The sequence below is a fragment of the Arvicanthis niloticus genome, chromosome 17 (assembly GCF_011762505.2).
Source record: "Arvicanthis niloticus isolate mArvNil1 chromosome 17, mArvNil1.pat.X, whole genome shotgun sequence".
NCBI lineage: Eukaryota > Metazoa > Chordata > Mammalia > Rodentia > Muridae > Arvicanthis > Arvicanthis niloticus.
In genome coordinates this window covers 63658381-63681767 of record NC_047674.1, presented here as the reverse complement: position 1 = coordinate 63681767, position 23387 = coordinate 63658381, and the positions used below count along the sequence as shown (strand labels likewise).

General features: G+C 38.9%; 1 pseudogene; it reads right to left on the bottom strand.

The window, feature by feature from the left end:
• Positions 1–4318, bottom strand: part of LOC117722666 (vomeronasal type-2 receptor 116-like) — a 32208-nt pseudogene extending 27890 nt beyond the window's left edge.
• Between the last annotated feature and the right edge of the window lie 19069 nt (positions 4319–23387).

Genomic DNA, 23387 nt, shown 5'->3' with positions numbered 1-23387 from the left:
ACAGTGTCTGTTAGGTATGTGAACACCTGGAAGTTGAAGAGGTTTGGAAGGTATACCAAGTTTCACCCCATGAGTAGAATGTTAAAAAGAAAGAAAAATGTTAAGGGTTTTCTACCATCTCTTTTTGCATGGCATGAATGTCACACAATTGACCACTAGTTTATTTTCTTCAACATCTTTGAGGATCAATGCAGGGGAATCAGCATTACATAGTTGGGCCTTAAAAGGGGGGTTGACATATAGAACTCACAAAGACTTAAACTCAAAAAGCAGGTATGGATAAACAGAAATATGTCATCATCTACTGAGCAGTATGGAGAACTCACATTATCATGAGACAGAGCTTCTCTGCTCAGCCATGTATATTTTGATCGAATCAGTCATCAGGTGTTCAGATATGTTCAAATTCATTTTTTTGGTTTTCTTTTTATTATTAATTATTTTATTTATTTACATTCCAAATGTTGCCCCCTCACTTTCCTATTCCAGGGTTCATCCCCCATTCCCTTTAACCTTCACCTTTGAGAGTGCCCACTGGGATTCAGTATCTCTGTTGCATCAAGTTTCTACTGGATTAGGCATTTTCTTGCTGACTGAGTCCAGAAAAGGCAGTGTTCATTAATGAACTAATGAACTAATGTTCATTAATTGTAAGACACTACTTTTACAAGTAAAGCTATGTGTACACTAAAAAGCATGCAGATATTATATTGAAATAGAAATTAGATCAATACTCAAATGCAGTTGTTCCAGATTCTAGAAGAAAAAAATAGGAGGACCAATATCTTCAGAGAAGGCATTCTTCTATAAGAGGGGAGCATTCTTAGATAGAAGATTTTTTAAAATGTGAATGACAATGATAATATGCTCCTAGAATTGGACCTTCCACTGGAGAAACAGTAAATTTGAATCATATAAAGATGCCATGCTGTGCATGTGAGCTCTCAAATTGTGTGTAAGTGCAAATACTGGCAAATTATATGCATTCATACTTGAATATTTGCATCCAGGATGAAAAAGCTAATGTTTCTTATGCTGGCACTCTCATGTAAAGATGGGACAGGACATCAGAAAATTCCAGAAGGCCATGGCCCTGCTATCCTGGTAAGCTCAGCAATTAACAACAAAAGGACTTTGTATCAAAGTATATGGCATATGAAAAACAACATTTGAAACACACATATACACACACACACACACAATCATTTTCAAACAGAATCAAATGCACTGTTAAAAATACACTGGTACATATTTGCACACATACACATACTCATACCCATACATAGACATTCACACTTGCATTCACACACAATAACATATAAACTTACATTTTGAAAGCATACATATATTAGCTGGCTTGTGTAACCTAGCATTTCTACAGTATATCAAACATGGATACAGGATAATAATATACGCTAGCTAGCCTGGTCTACAGATCAGAGAAGAAGACATCAGGTCTCAAAGAAGCTGGAGTTCAGAGGAATAAATGAAATTGTACTCATGACATATACAGAGATGTAGACACAGAGACAAAGAGAACAAAACCACACACACAGACACACAGAAAGACTGACAGATAAATAAAGGAGTTTACATGCTAATATTTTAGGTACATTAAATACAAGCATTTGAAAGAAGCTTATAAGTAAATAACATAATTATAACATAACTCATGCTTGCGATACTATAGCTAGGAGTAGCAGCATAGAGAGCAGGTAGAGATTGCATTAGACTTAGTATGTGCTCAGTGAGTGGGAATTTGTGACTAGAATGGTATCTGACCCAACTCTCCAGGTGTCCTGAAGCCATGGATCTTAGAGGATAATATACAAACATATCTTTACTAAACCAGAAAACTCATTAACTACATGTAGTCTTTCTATTTAAACACAGCACACTAGAAAATATGTAAAACAAACACTAATCATATAATCACTTTATAATCCTTCGAAAACCAATATGTAGCATGCCATTCAAAAATAAAAGAGAAAGACAAAGAATGAATAACAAGCCTTGCAAGAATACATATTTTTAATATAATATGTATATTTGTAATCTGTTGAAACATTAACAGAATAGTGTAGGCATAATCAACAATAAGACAAATCTTCACTTCAAATTAGGAAGACAATTATGGATAAAATATGAAGGCAGAATACCATGCATGGTTAACAATGCTGTCACTAAGGACATTCCTTTGCATTAGAGAAATCACAACTGATATAACTTGCAATTGCTGATTTTGCCAAAGGACTGACTGATTGCTCAAGGAGATACACTTTATGCATTTTTATATCATGGCACCTTATTGTCTATGCAATGCATTGCTTTGTACTCTCTGAAAGTATAAAATTATGATTGGTTCATGATCAAAATAAGACAAAATGCATATAATTTTGTACCTGTGTTTATTATCTATCAGCTTCTGAGTAAAAAGTTTTGCTGCATGTCCTCAACACTGGAAAGCTACATTACTACTAAATTGAACACACACAAAAAATTCACTTTTGTATTCAGAAATTTAGAGAATGATGGGCAAACTTTCCAAAACCAAGTAAGCACTAGTGAGGAGCAGCAGCCATGAGAGTCAAATAAGCAGGGCAACACAGTTACACCACCATGCATACATGAGTAGCAGAGTGATAGAAGGTGAAAAGTAGACAAAGAGAAAAAGAATTGACCACTATTTTGTTTATTTTATTCAACATCTTCAAGGATCAAAGCAAGGGAACCAGCATTGCATAGCTGGGCCTTAGGAGAGGAGTTGACATATAGAACTAACAAAGACTTAAACTAAAAAGGCAGGCATGAATAAACAGAAATATGTCATCTTCTACTGAGTATTATGGAGAACTCACATTATCATGAGAGTGATCATCTCTGCTTATTCATATATGTTCTGATTGAATCAGTCATCAGGTGTTTAAATATGTTCAAATTCAATTTTTTGTTTCCTTTTTATTATTAATTATTTTCTTAATTTACATTCTAAATGTTTCCCCCTTGACTTTCCTGCAAAGCAACATTACTACCAAATTGAAAACACACAAAAATTGACTGTTGTATTCAGAAATCCAGGGAATGCAGGTCAAAATTCCCAAAACCAACATGACAGTTTGATAGAGCTTGCTCTTTCTAAGGGCTGGTGAGGAGCAGCAGCCATGAGACTCAAATAAACGGGGCAATACAATTATACTAGCAGGAATATGTGAGTAGCAGATTTATAGATGAAGGTGAAAAGAAGAGAAACAGGAGAAAGTGAAAAAGAATACAAAAAATACCAGCAAACAGGTATTAAAGAAAAATAAGACAGCTTCTAAGCAAGAATTTTTGCCTATTGTCTTTTACACCTGTCCTTCACACTGTGCACAACAGACACAGTCAGACATTTGCAACCTTAGCTTCTGACAGGAGAAGCAGTAGCTGCTCTCAGTGGCAATAACTCTGCTCACAAAAAGAGAAGACACCTATTCATACTGTTTTCACATCTATATCACTCTTTTATTAATTATTTCACTTACTGCAGTGGTTGTATCTTTAAGGTCAAAAGTATATAATATATGTGAAGCAGTCACATAGTAGAGGGAATGGAAATATCACAGCAGTCCACTTTTAGTCACTAATAGTGCCTAATAGCACCAAGAGGGAGAAAAATGGGCGCACCTGGCAGAAAATTGTGGTCTTCAAAGAGTCTGAAATAATGAAATACAGTAGGTGGTCTCTCAAGGAATATGACACACAAAGTAACACCCAGTCAATACAGATATTAGCAAATACATAAATGAAGCCTTTGACGGGTATCTTTTGTAGAAGCAACTTTGTGTTGACACCTTTCATTACTGACCTGTACATATATCTGAATTTTTATTTCTAAGTAATATCATTTTAATATCATTTGTTTCCTGCATGGCATCTTTTTGAGAGACAGATGTACTAAAATGGCTATATAGTATATTTGTGCTCAGTCTTCACACATAAAAATAGAAGACATCTAAGAAAAGTGATTATAAGTTTGGAAGTGAACCACTTTCTAGAAGAAAATGCTTGAGAAGAAATGATAAAATAGATTAAGCTTGAAACATAGAAATTTGGACTAGGATGAAAGGACTGGAGTCACTTACTGTTGATGAATGTCTGTGTTCTCTGGCCCTTCAGTGTGTTTCGTTTGATAGGTATACAGGGGCAAGAACACATTGATCACCATGTCTCCATCTTGGTATACATTGTCTGTCAAGGACATCAAACACCTTGGCATAAATAAATTGCACTGGAGCATTGAAAGCTTCAGCATCAAGAAGAAAAAAATTAAAGTGAGCATGCTGAGTGTTTCTTTGAGCATAAATGGAGCCAACAGTGACCCCAGATGAAGGTTGCTGTAGGCAAATGTGCATGCTGGTCTGTGGACTTATAAGTGTTGTAGAATGGAGGCCACTAAGCTACATATTCATTCCATGTCATGTTGTTCCTATCTCTGGAGAAATCTTCAATGTTTTCTACCCTCAGGCTTTACATCTGAGTCTTTCTATCCAAGTGACAAACTCATGGTGAAAAAATATGTCTGAAGATCAGCCTCTCAAGTTACTGGAGTCATTGTGTCATTATCTCAGTCCAAAAATAGCAAAGCTACCAGGTCTACCCAATTGAGGCAGAGTGTTCATATACCATCGGCAGAAACACCATTTGACATGATGAAATTCAAAAGTCTCTGAGGATTCAAAATAAACTCTACAGAGCAAGGACACATACAGGAAGGATTTTTCTACATATAAAAGCTGTATAATGTCCATGATAGAGTAAGTTGGCTCATACATACAGTGTTTCTGGACTCACTGGACATTTACCATAATACTCATTAATGTGTGCATTCATTTCTATTGCATAATGCCCAAGAAATGTAGTAGGGTTTTATTACAACAAATATTCTGATCATGACCAACTGCTTTTCATTTATATCAGCAGCCAGCACCACACTAAAGAAAATATGCCTGGGATTATGTTCCTCATCAAAGTTTTCTGGTTAGTGAGGTCATATGCCTTCTTCATGGAAGATATTACAGAGTTTTGTTAAATAAATATGCTTGGTACATTTATGTCAACTTGATACATAGTGATGTTTTCAGAGAGAAAGAAAGATGTCAGTTATGCAAATGTCTCCATGACTGAGTTGTAGGGAGCATAATAAAGAGTTTTCTTAATTAGTGCTTAATGTGGGAGAGGTTAGCATATTATGGAAAGTTCTATTCTAGATCCTCTCTGGGCCTGGATTCTATAAGAAAGCAGATTGAAAAGTCTTAAGGAGAAAGACAGTAAATAGCACCCTGAATCAGGGACTGGTACAGATTCCTTCCCTGTTTGAGTTCCTGTCCTACACATAAAAGCTTTACAATGTCCATGATAGACTAAGTCAGCTCACACATACTGTGTCTCTGGACTCACTTGACCTTTACCATAATACTCATTAATGTGTGCATTTATTTCCATTGCATAATGACCTAAAAATGTCAGTTATGCAAATGTCTACATGATTGAGTGGTAGGGAGAATAATAAAGAGTTTTCTTAATTAGTGCTTAATGTGGGAGGGCTTAGCATATTATGGAAAGTTCTATTCCAGATCCTCTCTGGGCCTGGATTGTATAAGAAAGCAGATTGAAAAGTCTTAAGAAGAAACACAGTAAACAGCACACTGAATCAGTGACTGGTACAGATTCCTTTTCTGTTTGGGTTCCTGTCCAGATTTCATGGATGATGAATGTTGATATGTAGGAACCAAATGTAGGAATTTCAGGTCTTAGTCCAAACTTAGTCCAAAAAATCTTAATGTCAGAGGACACATCCTCGGAGGAGCAGATTTTTTAGTCAGAGGACACTTGCTGGATTAATATTCAGAGGAAGAAGGGAGAGGCTGATTAACATACCTCAGATCACAGGGGAGGGAACCCATCTGTGGGTAAGAAGGGCCCAGAGCATGTAGACACATTCTGGGAGAGAGACCCAGGATGGGAGGTGGTCAGGAAACTGGACCCTTAAAGTCCAACATTCCAACATTTGGAGATTCCACCAAGATTCACTCTCTCAGACCCCATGGCCCAGGGATCAGAGGTCTTTTCGCTAGAGCAGGTCTGTGTCCTGTCTGTCTGTTTTTTTTTTTTTTTTAATCTGTGAAGTGTCTGTGCCCTTGACAGGGACAACTGTCTATGTACTGTGTCTGTGAATTTTTTGTGCCCATGGCAGGGGCAGCTGTCTCTGTCTATTAAGTGTCTGTGCACCCATGGCAGGGGTGACTGTCTGTGTAGCCTGGTTTCTGTGCTTGTGGCAGTGGCAAGAACTGGGCAAGCCATGGAGAACAGTTTGTTTGTGATCCTGGGATAGGGTCAGGTATCAAGGACCCTGAGATAGGGTCAGGTTACGAGTTCCAAGAGTGAATTTGTGTGTAGTGGAAGTAGTGGGACAGACTAGTCTGCATGCTGCAGGCCACTGTTCTCTGTAGGATGCTCTGGAGTTCAATTGTATGGAAGATAGGGTCAGGAACGACCCTCTGCTATCTAAAGGTGGTCTTCAGCCACCACCACCTGGGGCAGTGTTTGTTGTGCTCTCATGGCAGTGTGTCCATGTCTAATTCTGTTTGTATTGTTCATTGCTGGTGGTGTTAGAAATCTGTTAGATTTGGTCCAGGGTAGGCTTGCCAAGTCGTCTGAATCTGTTAAATTTGATCCAGCATAGGCTGGCTGAGTCATCTGGTTATTGGATTCTTCCACTGGCAGTTTTTCTATGTCTTGATTGTGTAACCTGGTTTCTGTGCCTGTGACAGGAGCGAGAACCATCTGTATCACCTTGATTATGCACCCATGACAGGGGTGAGCTTACTGTGTTGTTGTTGTGTGACTGTCTGTGTGTTGGTTATTGTTTTTTGTGTTCTTGAACTTTGGTGTTATTTTGGACTGAATCTACTGTGTTAAACATCCTAATTAACTAAAAAAAAAGTTAAAAAGAAGTAACGTGGCTGCCAGCACAGCAGAGATGTGGTGCAAAAGAGCTGCTGCAGAGCAGAGAGGTGGGTCCTATAGAGAACAGCCACTGCGGTTCAGACAGCCCACCTACTGCAAGTAGGGTATTCTCCAGGAGGCACTGCATGGAGGGTGCCCTCGCCCAGTCCATGCTCGGTGGGCAACAGCTCTTGGCTCCCCTAGCATGGTACTCTTGAGCCGCCTGGCTGTGCAGGTTGGCAGCCCAGAGAAAGAGGCCCTGTTCCTTTCCACTTGCTGCTGCCGTGAACCCACCTTTCAGCAGGTGAGCGGCATGGTCTGGGGAACAGGGTGCTCAAGCAAGGCTACGAAGGCACAGTGAAGGTGATAGCTACCTATCCTGGTGTGCATGGAGCAGCCCTGGTGGGTTCTCACCTGCCGCTTGCAGGAACTTTGGCCACTGCTGCTTCTAATGTGAAAACATAGTGGTAAAATTCACTGGAGATTTAAGATTATCTTTCTGAGAGTTATAGTTATATATTGTTTATTTAAAAAAAATGTGAGTGAGTAGTCCTGAGACAAGTCACATGACTTCAGTTTGGGAACTCTGAAACAGTGAAAGTGCTTGCAGACAGCCACAGGTCACCTGCTGTGAAAAGTTACAGGCTGCTCTGAGAGTCAGAGAGCCAAAAGAATAGTCCTCCGTTTTGGTGGAAATACTGATTTATAGAAAAAAAAAAAAAAAAAAAAAAAAAAAAAGTAAGTTAGTTACTCTCTGCTTAGGGTAGCGACCTGTAAAGACCTTCATACAGGTGATCAAAGCAGTAGAGAAAATAGTCTTTAGGCCAAGATCCCTCAGGCACACAGACCAAGTGCCCAATATAATTACCTAGATGAATCTAGTAGAGGAACACCCTCCCCCTAATAACAGCCTTTCTTTCCCAAGACCTTTGTAGGTTCTGGCTGTCAGGAGTGCTCTTCAGGATTGAAGAACAAGAGAGGATACCAGAAAGAATGTTCCCTCAGACATGGGGACACCATCAATTGGCCAGGCTGTGGTCAACAGTGGATTGCTTCTGAACAGATCTAACGAGACCTTCATGTGGCAGAAGGTAAGGGGCACCTAAAAGCCCATACCAGATTCCATTGGCAGGTCTCAAGGGGCTACATGAAGCCCCAATAATTTTGACCAAGGCATATGAGGTTAAGCAGAGATTAGATGAGTTGCCCACAGCCTTTCTAAAATAGCTCACAGAGATATTCTGTCAGTATAGACAAGGCTATTAGATACCAGAAAAAAAGCTTCAGAGGCTAGAGAGACTGCAGGATAAGTTGTTAAAAGATTTAGTGTTGGTTGCTGAGGAAGGCTACCATAACAGGGAGAAAGAAAAAGAGGAGAGAAATAAAACGAAGAAGATAAAAGAAAGGTGAGAAAAAGAAAGGTGACAAGAAAAGAATTTACAGAGAATCTTGGCTATAATAGTTAAGGGAAAGCAGAGAATGGAGACTCCAATTGAAGGGAGGTAGAAAATTCCTTGAAATTGACCAGTGTCCACATTGCAAGTAAAAGAGCCAGCTGCTGAGCCTAAGAGTGCCTTAACAAATGAAAGCTGGAGTCAGAAAATCCCAGGACTTGAGAAAAACACCGCCAAATGGTGAAGGTATTAGCTCTGAGTGAAGACAGCAATTGGGGTAGAAGGGCTTGGACCCACCCAACTCTTGGTGGACACAGGGACTCAACACTCTTGGTTCAAAAGAGCCGCTGATACCAAAATGTATTCATGGACTACCCAAAAAAATGGTGGACCTAAAGATGGGCTTGGTATCCCACTCATTTATGGTCATCCCAGACTGTACCTACCCTTTGTTGGGGCAAGACTCTCCAGGATTGGGGTCAGATACACTTCTTGCCTGATGGGCTGCAACTAACTGGCCCAAAAGGAGAACCCACGGGTGAAGGAAATAGTTCTCCTACTGATCCCTGCTGAGAGCCAAGACAACCTGCTTTACAAGATGGGAGCAGTTTTCTCCATGCTGGTCAGAGACATTCTGGTGCTGCTCTGGTAGATGGCACAAATGTCATCTGGGCTGAACTTCAACTTCCCACCCCTGGACTCATCAGTGCAGAAAGCAGCCTTAAAACTTGGAGCTGACAAGAAAATCAACATCTACACTGACAGCAGGTATACCTTTGTCACAGCCCCCATGTCAACAGGGCTATATACCAAGAGTGAAGACTGCTCGCATCAGAAGAAATCTTAGATCTTTTGTATGCCCTGCTGAAGCCAACAACTGTGAGTACTATTTGTTGTCCAGGATACCAGAAGGGAGGAGACTCAGTGGCCTGAGGCAATAATCAGACAGATCAAGCGGCATGAGAAGTGGCTATGCAGGAATCTATCCTGGTTATGGGCCTGCAAGAGACACCCACTAAGGAATGGGACCAGATTAAGAGATGGCCTTATTTAAAACACACAGAAGAAAAAAGGTCTCAGATTGCTAGCCACCCTACCAATTACCTACAGAAAAAAAAGCAATAGTGCACACAAGAAGGGAGAACTATGCTCCCCAGAAAGCAATCAAAAGACTTACTAGGCTAAATGCACAGATAGACTCTTGAGAGATAAGTGCAACCAAGCAATCAGGAGATCTAAGGTATATAATGAACTTCAGGTTTTGGGCCAGAGAAATAGTAGAACAGTGTAAGGTATGCCAACAAGCAAAGGCTTATCAGGCTTAGAGTAAACAAAAAATTACCTAGGAGAGAACAGCTTAAAATATATTGAGAGACAAATTTTGCAGAAGTTAGGCCAGGAAAATATAGATACCCTCTAATATTTGTAGACATTATCTCTAGATGGGTTAGGGCTTTCCCCACCAAACAGGAAACAGCTACTCTGATAACCAAAACGATATTAGTAGAAATCTTACTGAGGTTTTGAGTGTCCAAGGTAATTAAATCAGATAATGATCTTGCTTATGTTTCTAAGGTAAGTCAGCGAGATATTGGGGACTAATTAGAAGCTCCATTGTTCGTACTGTCCCCAGCGCTCAGGGCAGGTAGAGGAAGTAAACAGAACTCTAAAAAGAAACCTTAAGAGCTTAGAGTAGAGATCTTCCTGAGGTTTCAAGTGTCTGAGGTAATTGGTCAGATAGCAGTCTTGTATTTGTTTCTAAGGTAAGTCAGAAATTGTCAGAGATATTGGAAACTAATTAGGAGCTCAAGGCATGTAGAGAGAATAAACAGAACCCTAAAAAGAGACCTTAACTAAATTGCCCTCAGAAATTGGCATTGGCTGGGTGGTGTCACTTGTCCTGTACCTGTTCCAAGCCTAAAATGCCCCTCTTGTGTGGAACCCCCACTCTCTTTACTCCAGGATATAGTTTGATGCTTAGACAACAATATCATGCTGTACACCAAGACAATTTCTGATTCCAGGATTGGAATCAGCCACAAAAAAAAATGTGGGGAATGTAGAAATTTAAGATTAAAAAGAAGCTCTGATTTCAGTTTTACACTCAAACATTACCTTCCCCCAGGGACATATCTTGAGAGGAGCACATTCCAAAGACTCAAACAAACATTCCAGGAAGACCCAGAATAGGAGTTTATAAGCCCTTAACACAGAATACCTGGATAAACAGAAGCCACTTTGGCTGACCCTCTTTGTTATAAAAGATACGGTGCAAATTTGAGTTACTTAGAAACCGGGCCTGGGAATGACTGTTTCAAATCCTTTATGGTTATTGTTTGAGAGGTAATTAACTGTACTTGTGAACTCTGTAAATAAGTGGTATAAAAGCTGCTTTTAGCTCAACCTCGGAGTTCTTCTTGTCTGCATGCAAGAGAACCCCAGCATACTGGTTACCATTATCATCATCAATAAACTTCATGTTATTGCAGCGAATCCCATCTGTGAGTGTTTCTGGGGGAGCACATCTTCTGGTTTTGGATCTTTAGATCCAACAATATAATCTGTAAATAGGGATATTGTGACTTCTTTTTCTATTCGTATCCCTTTGATTTTATTTTGTTGTCTAATTGCTCTGGCTAGAACTTCAAGTACTATATTGAATAGGTAGGTAGAGACTAGATAGACTAGGCCTTGTCTAGTCCCTGATTTTAGTGAGATTGTTTCAAGTTTCTCTCCATTTGGGTTGATGTTGATTACTGGTTTGCTCTATATTGCTTTTACTGTGTTTTGTTATGGGCCTTGAATTCCTGATCTTTCCAGGACTTTTATCATGCAGGGGTGTTGAATTTTGTCAAATACTTTCTCAGCATCTAATATGATGACCATGTGGTTTTTCATTGAGTTTGTTTATATAGTGGATTATGTTAATGGATTTCCATATATTGAACCATCCCTGCATTCCTGGGATAAAGCCTACTTGATCATGATGGATGATTGCTTTTATGTGTTCTTGGATTCAATTTGCAAGAATTTTATTGTATATTTTTGCATCGATATTCATAAGAGAGATTGGTCTGAAGTATTCTTTCTTTGTTTTGTCTGTGTTTAGTTTAGATATGAGTGTAATTGTGGCTTCATAGAATAAATTGGGTAGTGTTTCTTCTGTTTCAACTTTGTGGAATAGTTTGAAGCAAATTGGTATTATGTCTTTCTTGATAGTCTGATAAAATCCTACACTAAAATCATCTTGTTCTGGGCTTTTTTTGGTGAAGAGAGTTTTAATGTCTACTGCTATTTCTTTAGGGGTTATGGGACTCTTTAGATGGTTTATCTGCTCCTGATTTAACCTTGGTACCTACTATCTGATTAGAAAATTATCAGTTTCATCCAGAGTTTCCAGTTTTGTTGAGTATAGTTCTAATGCGCCCCCCTCGAGCCTTGCATCCGTGGGAGAGAAAGCATGAGACGCAGAGATCAGGTAGTTACTGCAAAACGAGGCTTTTTAATCTGTCTCACACACGTGGGGAAACGCGGAGAGGCGCGGAAGGGGAGAGCTGAGGAAGGGGTCCGGCTTAAGTACAATCTAAAGTGACGTATTCACTTCTGATTGGCTGTTCGCTCACCACCCAATATTATGCCTCGGGATTGACAGTGACTTTGGCACACCTATCTGCCTAGCAACTTCGCAGATAATTGTTTACATCTGGAGAAGACACGCGGCCAGCGCCATCTTGGAAATGCAAATGTATAGCCACTGCTAACAGCGGCTTCCTACATCTCTCCCTGTTTAAATTATTAATATGAAACAGCCTTTTGCCTATCAAATGTAGTACCAAATAAGATTCGAACTCAAACCCGATCAAGCAAACTCCATCTTGGGTGAATAAGTGATCAAGAGCTTATAGCCCGAAGATTTTTCCTTACCCTTCCAGGTGCAATGGAGACCAGTCCTCTGGGTGCTCGGGCTAAGGAAATATAAAGAGAATTGACACCCATCCCTGTGCAATGGAGTATAGCTCCCAGGGCTGTCAACTTATTATTAGGTACCACAATTATTTAGGCAAGAGCTGGCTGGACTTAGACCTCTCATCTAACCCAGTGCAATGAGCTGAGCTCCTGGGGTGCATAGACTGAGAGGGTCTCTGTCATAGGCTATTTTCTAGCCTAGATCATCAAATTTCAGGGAGGGATGCTCTTGCTCTCAGGCTGCAAGTGCTTAGGCTTTAAGCTACTTTGTCACGTTTTTGCTGGGCTCTGAGCTTACAAACCAACCATCTATGAATACTAATTCACATCATAGGGCTGTACCAAGCAAGCCTATTCCCGTTCTTTAGAAAGAAAGAAAGAAAGAAAGAAAGAAAGAAAGAAAGGGGCAGAAGAAATTTAAGAAGTAAAATCTCCACGGGAAACAGGTTCCATCCGAACTCCATCAAGGCTGGAAATCCGGATTTGCAATTGCTGTTGTACCTGGTCCAACTTCCCATTCCACTTTCCTTTTAAATAAGCAGAAAGATTATGACTTTAAGTAAATGCATCATTCACAAATCTTAGAGGTGTAACACCTGGATGTGAGGCTGTTGACACACAGCTTATTTGAACACATCTGTGAGCTGCTTCACATGGGCTTAGAGCCAATCAACTCTTTGATTGACCAAAGTCTATTTTAAGTCTCCATAATGATGTACTGAGATGGGCACAAAGGTAGGCACATGCACAACCAAGGCTAGGTCTAGTGATCTATTCTAGCCTTGTGCTGAAAGCATGTGACATTTTTACAATCCAAGGCATCAGAATTATTCTGAAAGTTGGATAACATAAAGAAAAATAAAGGGTCTACACACACCAACACCGGTTGTGCAGATGAATTTCCAAAACACCTTATTAATTTTTAATGTTATTTAAATGGCTAGAGATATTAAATCTTGTAGCCGAAACATTTCGCACTTTACGAAACATATTTAACAAGACAAAGGCAGATATACCCCTTTTTAACATTTAAAACAGTGGCTACAACACATAATTGTGTTGAAGCAAGATAAACTCAAGAAAATATACATATGATTTAATTTAGGACTTACATCCCTTTGAAAACATTAAACAGAGGTTTAAAATCCTCTTATGTTAAGCTTAAGATGAGGTTTTAGTCAAATAATATCTCTTAACAACTTCTAAAAATCACTAAGAGCAAATTAAGATTAAAAGTAAACTATTTTTCTTTGCATGTACACTCACAAGCCAGAAGATGGCGTTAGATCCCCACCACAAATGGTTGTGAGACACCACATGGCCGCTGGGAGTTTAGCCTTTATATTTTAAATTAAGTCCAGCCTTTAATGGCTGAGCTATTTCTAAAGCCAACTTGACTCAAATATTGAAAGACACTGTCTTTGAATCCTTTTTTGGAGTAACAGGTACTTTAAAAATTTTAAAAGCTCGCTATATTGAAGCAATAGCTTGTAGAAAAAATTTCCTTAGAGAAATCCACTAATAAAATATCACATATGAATAATACACACCAAAAGATTTAACCTCTTACCCTTTTTGTATTAAAGCAACAAAGTTTGTATATATATGTAAAATATAAAACATTACCCATTTTCTGAAGCAATTATTTTTTAACAAATATCGCTCCATGGGCTCTTAAACATTATGAATAAATTTATTACCTGTAAACCTTAAACCTCTACCAGAAATGTAAAGGAATGGTATAAAAATATTTTTTATGTAAACATTTATTGAAATGGTAGCTGGAGAAGACAAGTTAGGCTGTATAAATCTTAAATTTGAACTTTATTTTGGATTAATTTAATAACCAATCTTTTTTGTCCCATGAGAATATCGGATAAAAGCCAATTTTATTCTCTAATAATTGTAACACATATTAAAGGAATCTAAAGCATCTCGTTTTTAACAACTTTGATTATAAAGGAATTAAAATAATTTGAACCATATTTCATAAGCACATTTTTAGGATATGGTCTTTAGACTCAGAACGAAAACTGCTTTTTCTGGCCACAGCCTGCGTGTCTTAATTCAAATGTAAATGCACTTAACCTCCCTCTGCCTGCCTGCCTGCCAGTTCAGGCGCAGTTCCGAACTGAGTGATTTTGCTTTTAATTAAAACCTTAAATTTGAACTAAAACCCTCTGGAACAGTTTAAGATTTTACCAAATCCCACAGCGATATACTCAGCCACAAATGGCAGGAGAGTCAGAGCCGAAATCTTGTAATCCAGCTTCCTTCTTTCTGATCCTCCGACGGCTCCCGCTCCTGCAACCGTGCCTGCACCACGGGGGGCCAGCGACTCCAGGCCGCGCTCTGCCGTCGCTCTGCCATTTTGGCTGCAGCAGCCGCGTGGGGACCCAAATTAAATTGTTTCCACCTGTGAAATAAACACAAATAGCCCCTCTCCCCGGCCCACAAAACGCGCCTAGGCAATTTCGCAGCCTCCCGTTCCCACGAGAGGCGGCTGCACGTTTCGCCGCGGCATTTTTAAAAATCCTTTGTTGTTTTAAGCTCGCACTATCTCTCTCCTCTGCCTGTCTGTGCCTCCCAAGTGCTGGGATTAAAGGCAGGCACCACCACCGCCCGGCTTGCTTTGTCTGCCGAATGTGGCGGAACTCATACACTCTCTCAAAGACTCGTTTACAAAGGCGGATTCCTTTTTTCAACCTTCTCCCACCTGCCGGTGGTTCCATGGACTCTGCAGCAGTCCGTGTTCCCTTTGAACACTCCCTTTTATCACCAGGCCCTTTTTGTAGCCTGCCAACACACTTTAGTTCTGATATGTCTGAGTAGCCATAAAACAATTGCAATATGAGCAAGAGTTTAATTAATGAAGTGGCCGCGGTGGATTTAAATCCGCTTGTTAAGATTTCTATTTTAGACATAACTTCTAAAGGTGTACCTCTTACAGCCGCGGTTTTTTAACCGTCCTCGAGCTCGGGGTCCCTCCGCTGTGCATAGAGATTTCTGCCGCCTGGAAATACCGCGCCTGGGTTTCGCTCGCGTGGAAATTCTGCGCGCCTGGAATTTCCACGCGCCTGGAATTTACCCGGGTTTTCGGCACCAGATCTAACGCGCCCCCCTCGAGCCTTGCATCCGTGGGAGAGAAAGCACGAGACGTAGAGATCAGGTAGTTACTGCAAAACGAGGCTTTTTAATCTGTCTCACACACGTGGGAAAACGTGGAGAGGCGCGGAAGGGGAGAGCTGAGGAAGGGGTCTGGCTTAAGTACAGTCTAGAGTGACGTATTCACTTCTGATTGGCTGTTCACTCACCACCCAATATTATGCCTCGGGATTGGCAGTGACTTTGGCACGCCTATCTGCCTAGCAACTGCGCAGATAATTGTTTACATCTGGAGAAGACACGCGGCCAGCGCCATCTTGGAAATGCAAATGTATAGCCACTGCTAACAGCGGCTTCCTACATACAGTCTTTTATAGTAGGATATGATGATTTTTTTTAATTTCCTCAGTTTCTGTTGTTATGTCTCCCTTTTTAGTTCTGATTTTGTTATTTTGGATACTTTCTTTGTACCCTCTGGTTTATCTGGCTAAGGGTTCATCTATCTTGTTGATTTTCTCAAAGAACCAGCTCCTTGTTTTATTAATTCTTTGTTAAGATTTTTTTTGTTTCTACTTGGTTGATTTCATTCCTGAGTTTGAATATTTTTTGCCCTCTACTCCTCTTGGGTGTATTTGCTTCTTTTTGTTCTAGAGCTTTCAAATGTGCTGTCAAGCTGCTAGTGTATACTTTCTCCAGTTTCTTCTTTGAGGCACACAAATAGTCAAAGAAGAAGCAAGGCAATAAACAAATTCCTGTGATCACTGTTTCTAAGGGTTTATCAGAATGACCAAAATATCTGAGTCTACTTCACTGTCCTAGCTGGAGGTCATTTTCATGCCTTAAGCCTACTTCTTTGTTCTAGCCTAAGATTTAGATTCCTACCTAAAATTACTTCTTTGTTTTAGGTTAAGATTTAGATTCCTGCCTGAAATTATTTCTTTGTTCTAGCCTGAGATTTAGATTCCTGCATGAAATTATTTCATTGTTGTAGCTTAATGTCAGATTTCTGCCTGAAGTCCATTTCCTTGTTCTTGGCCATTGTCATATTCCTGCCAAGCAGTCCCCCAAACTCTGGGCCTCTCCTTATTTTTATTTCATAAACAACACTCAGCCTGTCTTAGGTCTTCTTCTTTTTGCTTTTAGACCATTTTAATCACATGCATGTAATAAGGTCAGTTCTAGGTTGAGGGTATATCAATACAATATATGCAGATAGTCAAGGAACAAGCAAGACAATAAACACAAATAGTCAAAGAAAACAAACAAGACAATAAACAAAGTTCTGTAATCACTCCCATGATCACTATTCCTAAGGGCTTATCAAGATGACCAAAATATCTGAGCCTACTTCCCTGTCCTACTCCAAAGTCATTTTCATATCAGAAGCTTATTTCTTTGTTCTAGACTAAGATTTAGATTCCTTCCTGAAATTACTTCTTTGTTCTAGCCTAATGTCAGATTCCTGCCTGAAGCCCACTTCCTTTGTGGAGTATGCATTGTCAAAAGCAATTTATTTTTGTCTTAGGTTGGTAAAGCTTTATGCAGAATCTTACCTGTCCTTGGCTTGCCAGCCTATTAATTAAATAATTCTCTCTTGGGGTCTATTTTCAGTACCAAGTTACATTCTTTGGCTGCCAACATGTTGATGCTGTGTACTGGAAGAAGTGAGTCAATCTTTTAGCAGAAGTAAGAGGGTAGTAGGCTTGATTATTGCTGGTATAACAGCTTTAATCACATTAATTGCTAGCACCACTGTTTCTGCAATTGCTTTGACAACAGAAGTTAAGACATCTACTTTTGTTAATCACTTAGCAAAAAATGTTACTAGTGTGTTGAGTATACAAGAGGATTTAAATGGGTGTTTAGAACAACACATTGATACTCTTTATTCTATTCAAATTATTGGAAGGAGGTTCAGAGTTTAAGAGTAAGTAGCCATCTCAAGTGTCATGCCAAATGCCATTGGATTTGTGTTACTTCTAAAATTTACAATGATAGTCATTATAATTAGGGAAAAGTTTAAAGACACTTGCAGTGTATTTGGCATATTTCCAACTTCTCACTGGATGTTTTAATTTAGCATAGTGAGCTTATGAATTTAAAGAATGATGTTCTGCTATGCATTGATGTGGCAGATACTGCTGATAAAATTACCCATGGCCAGATGTCAGCATTTCAATTTTGGTCAAGCTTCAAGAATGGCATACATAGCTTGATCATACTAGCCCTTCTTGTCCTGGGAATACTTTTATTCCTGCCTATCATGTTAATGCTTGTCTTCTATAATTTCTACTTAGCACTTTTTTTTAGAATAGATATATTTTAGATATTCCATACTAACAAGGGACTAGTGGCAACATAATGACAATATTCATGATTCTGAAATAGAACAGTAGTGTTTTTATGACATCATCTTAACCATGTTTTTGTGAAGGGAAAACAATGCTCTGTACCATCTAGCACTCTTTTCCTTCAAATATTTTTTACAATGACACATCAGTTTTTGATGAAGTGTGGTAGAAATGAACAAAAATTGAGTTTTCATCAGGCGAAAGCCACTTGCCTTTACTATGACTTATGCTGTCTGTTATCCAACTTTGATGGTGAGAGGATCAACATAACAATGCTTCCATGGATAGAGTATAACACAAAGTATCTTACTGTTGAAATTGTCATATGTGTTAGGAAACAATCCCTATAGTGATAGAATTACTCAGTATTTTTTGATCGGAACACAGCTACCCTCATAAGAAGTTCTTCCTAGAAATTTTATTTTTTTACATGTGATCATTAAATAAAAGGCGAATAATCATTTCTTAATTGTAAGGAAGAACCAGAGCATATATCAATCATTGCATCAGGCATGGATATAAGGAAATAGAAATTGGGTAAGAGGTCATAAATTATATGCAATTAGCAATTTGTTATCTGCACTGAAATCAATTTACCAATTTGAAGTTATAAGCTCAGGAGTATCTGTGGTTTTTTCAGGCATGGAATGAACATAATGTTGGTGATACACATGCAAGTACCAATGATATGTGTACAGTGAATCCGCAGAATCTAGGAAAGAAAACCAATGAAATATGTGTATGTTTTAGAGACAATGTTATTCCTTTTAGTGTATTGTTCTATGCATAGCATGGACTTTTACTAGCTTTGCATCATTTACCAACAATACCATTTTCTGATATAATATATTTGTATTATGATCAAAGTCTCCCTCTTGAACAACTCCTTGGAAAATACTGCTAGCTAAATCCACACAAGAAGAGTCATATCTTTGGGTCTTGATCTCTTGAATGAAATCCTTTTGATTCTAATTAGGGAAGGAATTATCATGTTTTAAAGTAGCTTTTATTGCATCTCAATGTACCTCCTCAGAAAATGACCCTTAAAAAAATTCTTAAAGATTTTTCAAAAAGTCCTCTATCATCATCAAGTAACTCTATTAATAAATGGGGTACATAACTCAACAAAGAATTTTCAACTGAGGAATATTGAATGGCCGAAAAGCACCTGAAAACAGTTCAACATCTTTAGTCATCAGGGGATTGAAAATCAAAACAACCCTGAAATTCTACCTCACACCAATGAGAATGGCTAAGATAACATCTCAGGTGATAGCAGATGCTGGTGAGGATGTGGAGAAAGAGGAACACTCTTCCATTGCTGGTGGAATTGCAAGCTGGTACAACCACTCTGGAAATCAACCTGGCAGTTCCTCAGTAAATTGGACATTGCATTACCTGAGCACCCAGCCATACCACTCCTGGGAATATACCCAGAAGATGCTCGAACATATAACAAGGGTACATACTTCACTATGTTCATAGCAGCCTTATTTATAAAAGCCAGAATCTGGAAAGAACCCAGATGTCCTTCAACAGAGGAATGGATACAGAAAATGTGGTACATTTACACAAAGGAGCTCAACTATTAAAAACAATGAATTCATGAAATTCTTAGGCAAATAGATGGAACTAGAAAATATCATCCTGAGTGAGCTAACATGATCACAAAAGAACACACATGGTATGTACTCACTGGTAAGTGGATATTAGCCCAAAAGCTCACAATAGCAAGATATAACGCACAGAACACATGAAGCTTATAAAGAAGAAAGACCAAAATGTGGGGGCTTTGGTCCTTCCCAGAAGGAGTAACAAAATACTCATGGGAGCAAATATGGAGACAAAATGTGGGACAGAAACTGAAAGAGAAGCCATCCAGAGACTGCTCCACCCTGGTATTCATCCCACGTGCAGTCACCAAATGCAGATGCTGATGTGGATGCCAGAAAGTGCATGCTGATTGGAGCCTGATATAGTTGTCTCCTTAGATGTCTGCCAAAACCCGACATATACAGAGGTGAATGCTCACAGCTAACCATTGAGCTTATCATGGGGTTCCCAATGGAGGAGTTAGACAGAAGTCTGAAGAGCTGAACGGGATTGTAGCCCCATGCAGAGAGCATCAATGCCAACTAACAAGGGCTCCCAGGTTATAAACCACCAGTCTGGGAACACATAGGGAGGGACCTATGGCTCCAGCTCTATATGTAGGGGAGGATGGCCTTGTTGGGCATAGATGGCAGGGGAGGTACTCGGTCCCATGAAGGCTGGATGCCCCAGTGTTGGGGAATTTGAGGGCAGGGAGGTGGGAGTGGGTAGATAGGTGAGGAAAAATCCTCATTGAAGCAGGAGGTGGGATGGAATAGGGGATTTCTGGGTGGGAAGGAAATGGGGAAAGGGAATAACATGTAAAATGTAAATAAAATATCCAATTAAAAAAGGAAAAAAAGAATTCTCAAAAAAGAGTTCTTTTTTTGAAAGGTATTATGGATATATGTCTGCTGATTCATACAAATTACCATTTCTATCAATGAGAAATTTTCATTTTCCTGCTTAACAGAATAAACATAATTTATATCATGATTAGAATATAAAAACTGGTGTATTTTTCTCCATTCATAATATGTATTTATTAAAACAAACAACAGAAAGGTACACATCACACTTTAATTAACTGTTCAGTTAAGTGCTATTTATTTCTTCTTTTCAATATTCATATGCTACAGTAGAGAGGTTCTCAACTTTCCTAATGCTATGATACTTTAATATAGTACTAATATTATGGTGTTTTGCAACATAATTTGTTGCAAATTCATAACTGTAACTGTGCTGCTTTTATAAATAGTACTGAAAATATCTCCCATATGGGATAGATGATATATGAATCCTGGGAAAAGAATCTGAAAGGGATTACAACCCATAGGTTGAGAACAATTGCTCATACACATAAGATATGTGTGTATTTGAGCATCATTTTTTTTGCCTGCATACCTCACAATGCAGTTCCCTTTCTTCCCTTCCCAGAATCCATGTTCAAATTTTATCTAATTTTGCCTTCTATTTCCTCAAATGTAAAAAGATCAGTTTGGTTGGTATAATTTAATTTCGATATTTTACTCTTAAAATTTGCTCATATTTATCTGTGGTAAAAATTAATGCTTATTGTCTGAACACACTCAATGCTTGCTGTACAATAGAACAGTTCTTCACAGCAGATAGAGGCAGCACTTCAAAGAATTCAGAAACTTAAATTGTGCATCTGAAAAATGAAAATATGTAACTGAAAGCATTGATTTCAGAGTCCCTCATTAGATTCTAAACTGCCATGTACTATCTGTGTTAGCTGCCAGAGAAATGTATTAGGAGTTTAATCCCAATCATTGCTATGATATATATATATATATATATATATATATATATATATATATATATATATATATATATCCTAAGTATATCTACTTCATATATCTAATATATATACATATACATATACATATATATATATATATGTATATATAAACAATGATTGGGATTTATGTAAGTATTTGCAACATATTTTGATTCTATAAATGTACCACCATGGGTAATAGGGACTGGTTCTAATGCTTTTTCTTTATTTTGCTCCCCAAAATCACATAGGAATCTTAGTATCCAGTTGCCAAGTTTCCTTGCCCTCAGTTGATATTTGAGGGATCAATAAAATGCCAGTGGCTAATGACTGAGCAGGGGGACAGAGGCAGGACTTTTTGGATTCCCAGGAAAGAAACACAGAGCAAGGAGAGAATCACCATGACATGGAAGCAAAGAGGTCAGAATTAAGAGCCCACTGACATGGAAGAATCTAGAAAATTGTCCCCAGGGGCCACTTTCTGGATTGGATCTAGGGTAGCAAAGATGAAATATAGATTTCAAAAGTTGTTAATTCAGAATATTGGAGGGGAAAATGGATTAGCCACATGGAGTTAGGGAGTGCCCAGCCATTGAGCAAGTTAAGGTTTATTAAATATAAATGTTTAATGTGTTTGTCTTTCATTTGTGAATTCAAGCTCTTGGTCAGGTACAGAGATGTGTGTCTACCTACCAAAAGCTCAGAAAGGCTTAACGGTTTACAGTTACTCACCACTTTTGTATATTTGATCCATATGTTTGGAATATGCATAAGTTTATGGTATTCACTCAAGTATTCATAAAAACAAAGAATGCAGTGGAATTGTTCACAGACCACTCCAAAATGTCCATGAAGAACAGATATGATAAGAATTGTTCTAGAATTGTTCACAGACCACTCCAAAATGTCCATGAAGAACAGATATGATAAGACTAGTTTTTGCAAGTTATTTGGCCTAATTAGTTGGAATTTTACTTTTTTCTAAACACAGATGGTATCTTAGTGAATGAAAACAAAATATTAGGTAGTTAAATAGTGATTGTATTCAACTCTAATATCCCTAAAAAATTCAAGTACACAATCACAGTACAGCTAAGAGTCAGTTCAATGTTGCTTAAGAAGTAAGGTATATTACAGTGAGTGAGATATTGATATACTCTATTTATTAACATATTCTGGTACTGAGTGTTTAGATCAAGGACAGTAAGGTAGTGAAAATGTTCTGATTTTAAACATTAAGTAATGATCTCATCAGATTTAATCTGGGCTAAACATAAAAAAACATTGACAAAAATGCAAAATGGCACTACAACTTGAAATATTTTGTTCAGCCTTGTGCTTCCTCATTGACTATCATTTTTCCTAAGCTATAAGCTTCACTGTAACCCATCATTTTTAAATTTTTTTCAGAGCTGAAGACTGAACCCGGGGGCCTTGCGCTTGCTAGGCAAGTTCTCTACCACTGAGCTAAATCCCCAACACTGTAATTGCTGGTTTTTACTGTTAGATAACATCACCAGTTCAGTCATGACTTTACATCATCACCTATGTCTCTGTAGACTGTGAGAATTAGCAACATGACCGTAAAGAAAATAAATACAATAAATTAGCATTACCAGATTGCTTGTCCGTTTTGAACAAAAGAATGAGACCCTGCCAAATAATTAACACATTATCATATCAGAAAATAGAATTCTTAGACGGAAATTATTTTTTGTAAAAAAAAAAAATTAAGCCTTCCACCCCTGGCACAAATACCAGTGGCTAGAGCAGTATCCCAGCCAATTTGCTCCCCTCTGGAAACTGAGTCCGGAGGCACCCTAGGGAGGTCACAGACCACAGAGCAGCAGGTAGGAGAACTGCACACCACCCTAGGCCTTAGAAGCACAACTGGCAGCAGGGAGCCCCCCGAGCACAGCTGGCACCCAGACCCTGCCCCTGCAGAGAACCACTCCCCTTCTGCCCCTGGCCCAGATGCAGGTGGCTGGAACAGTCTCCCAGCTGATCTGCTCCCCTCTGGAAATTGAGTCTAGAGGCACCCTAGGAAGGTCATGGACTGCAGAGCTGCAGAGGTACCCAAGAGAGGCCAAGGACCAAGAGCTGCAGGCATCCTAGAGAAGACATGGCCCACAGAACTGCAGAGCAGGGGACACCATATCCTGAAGCATCTTAGAGGAGCAACTACATTCAGAGCAG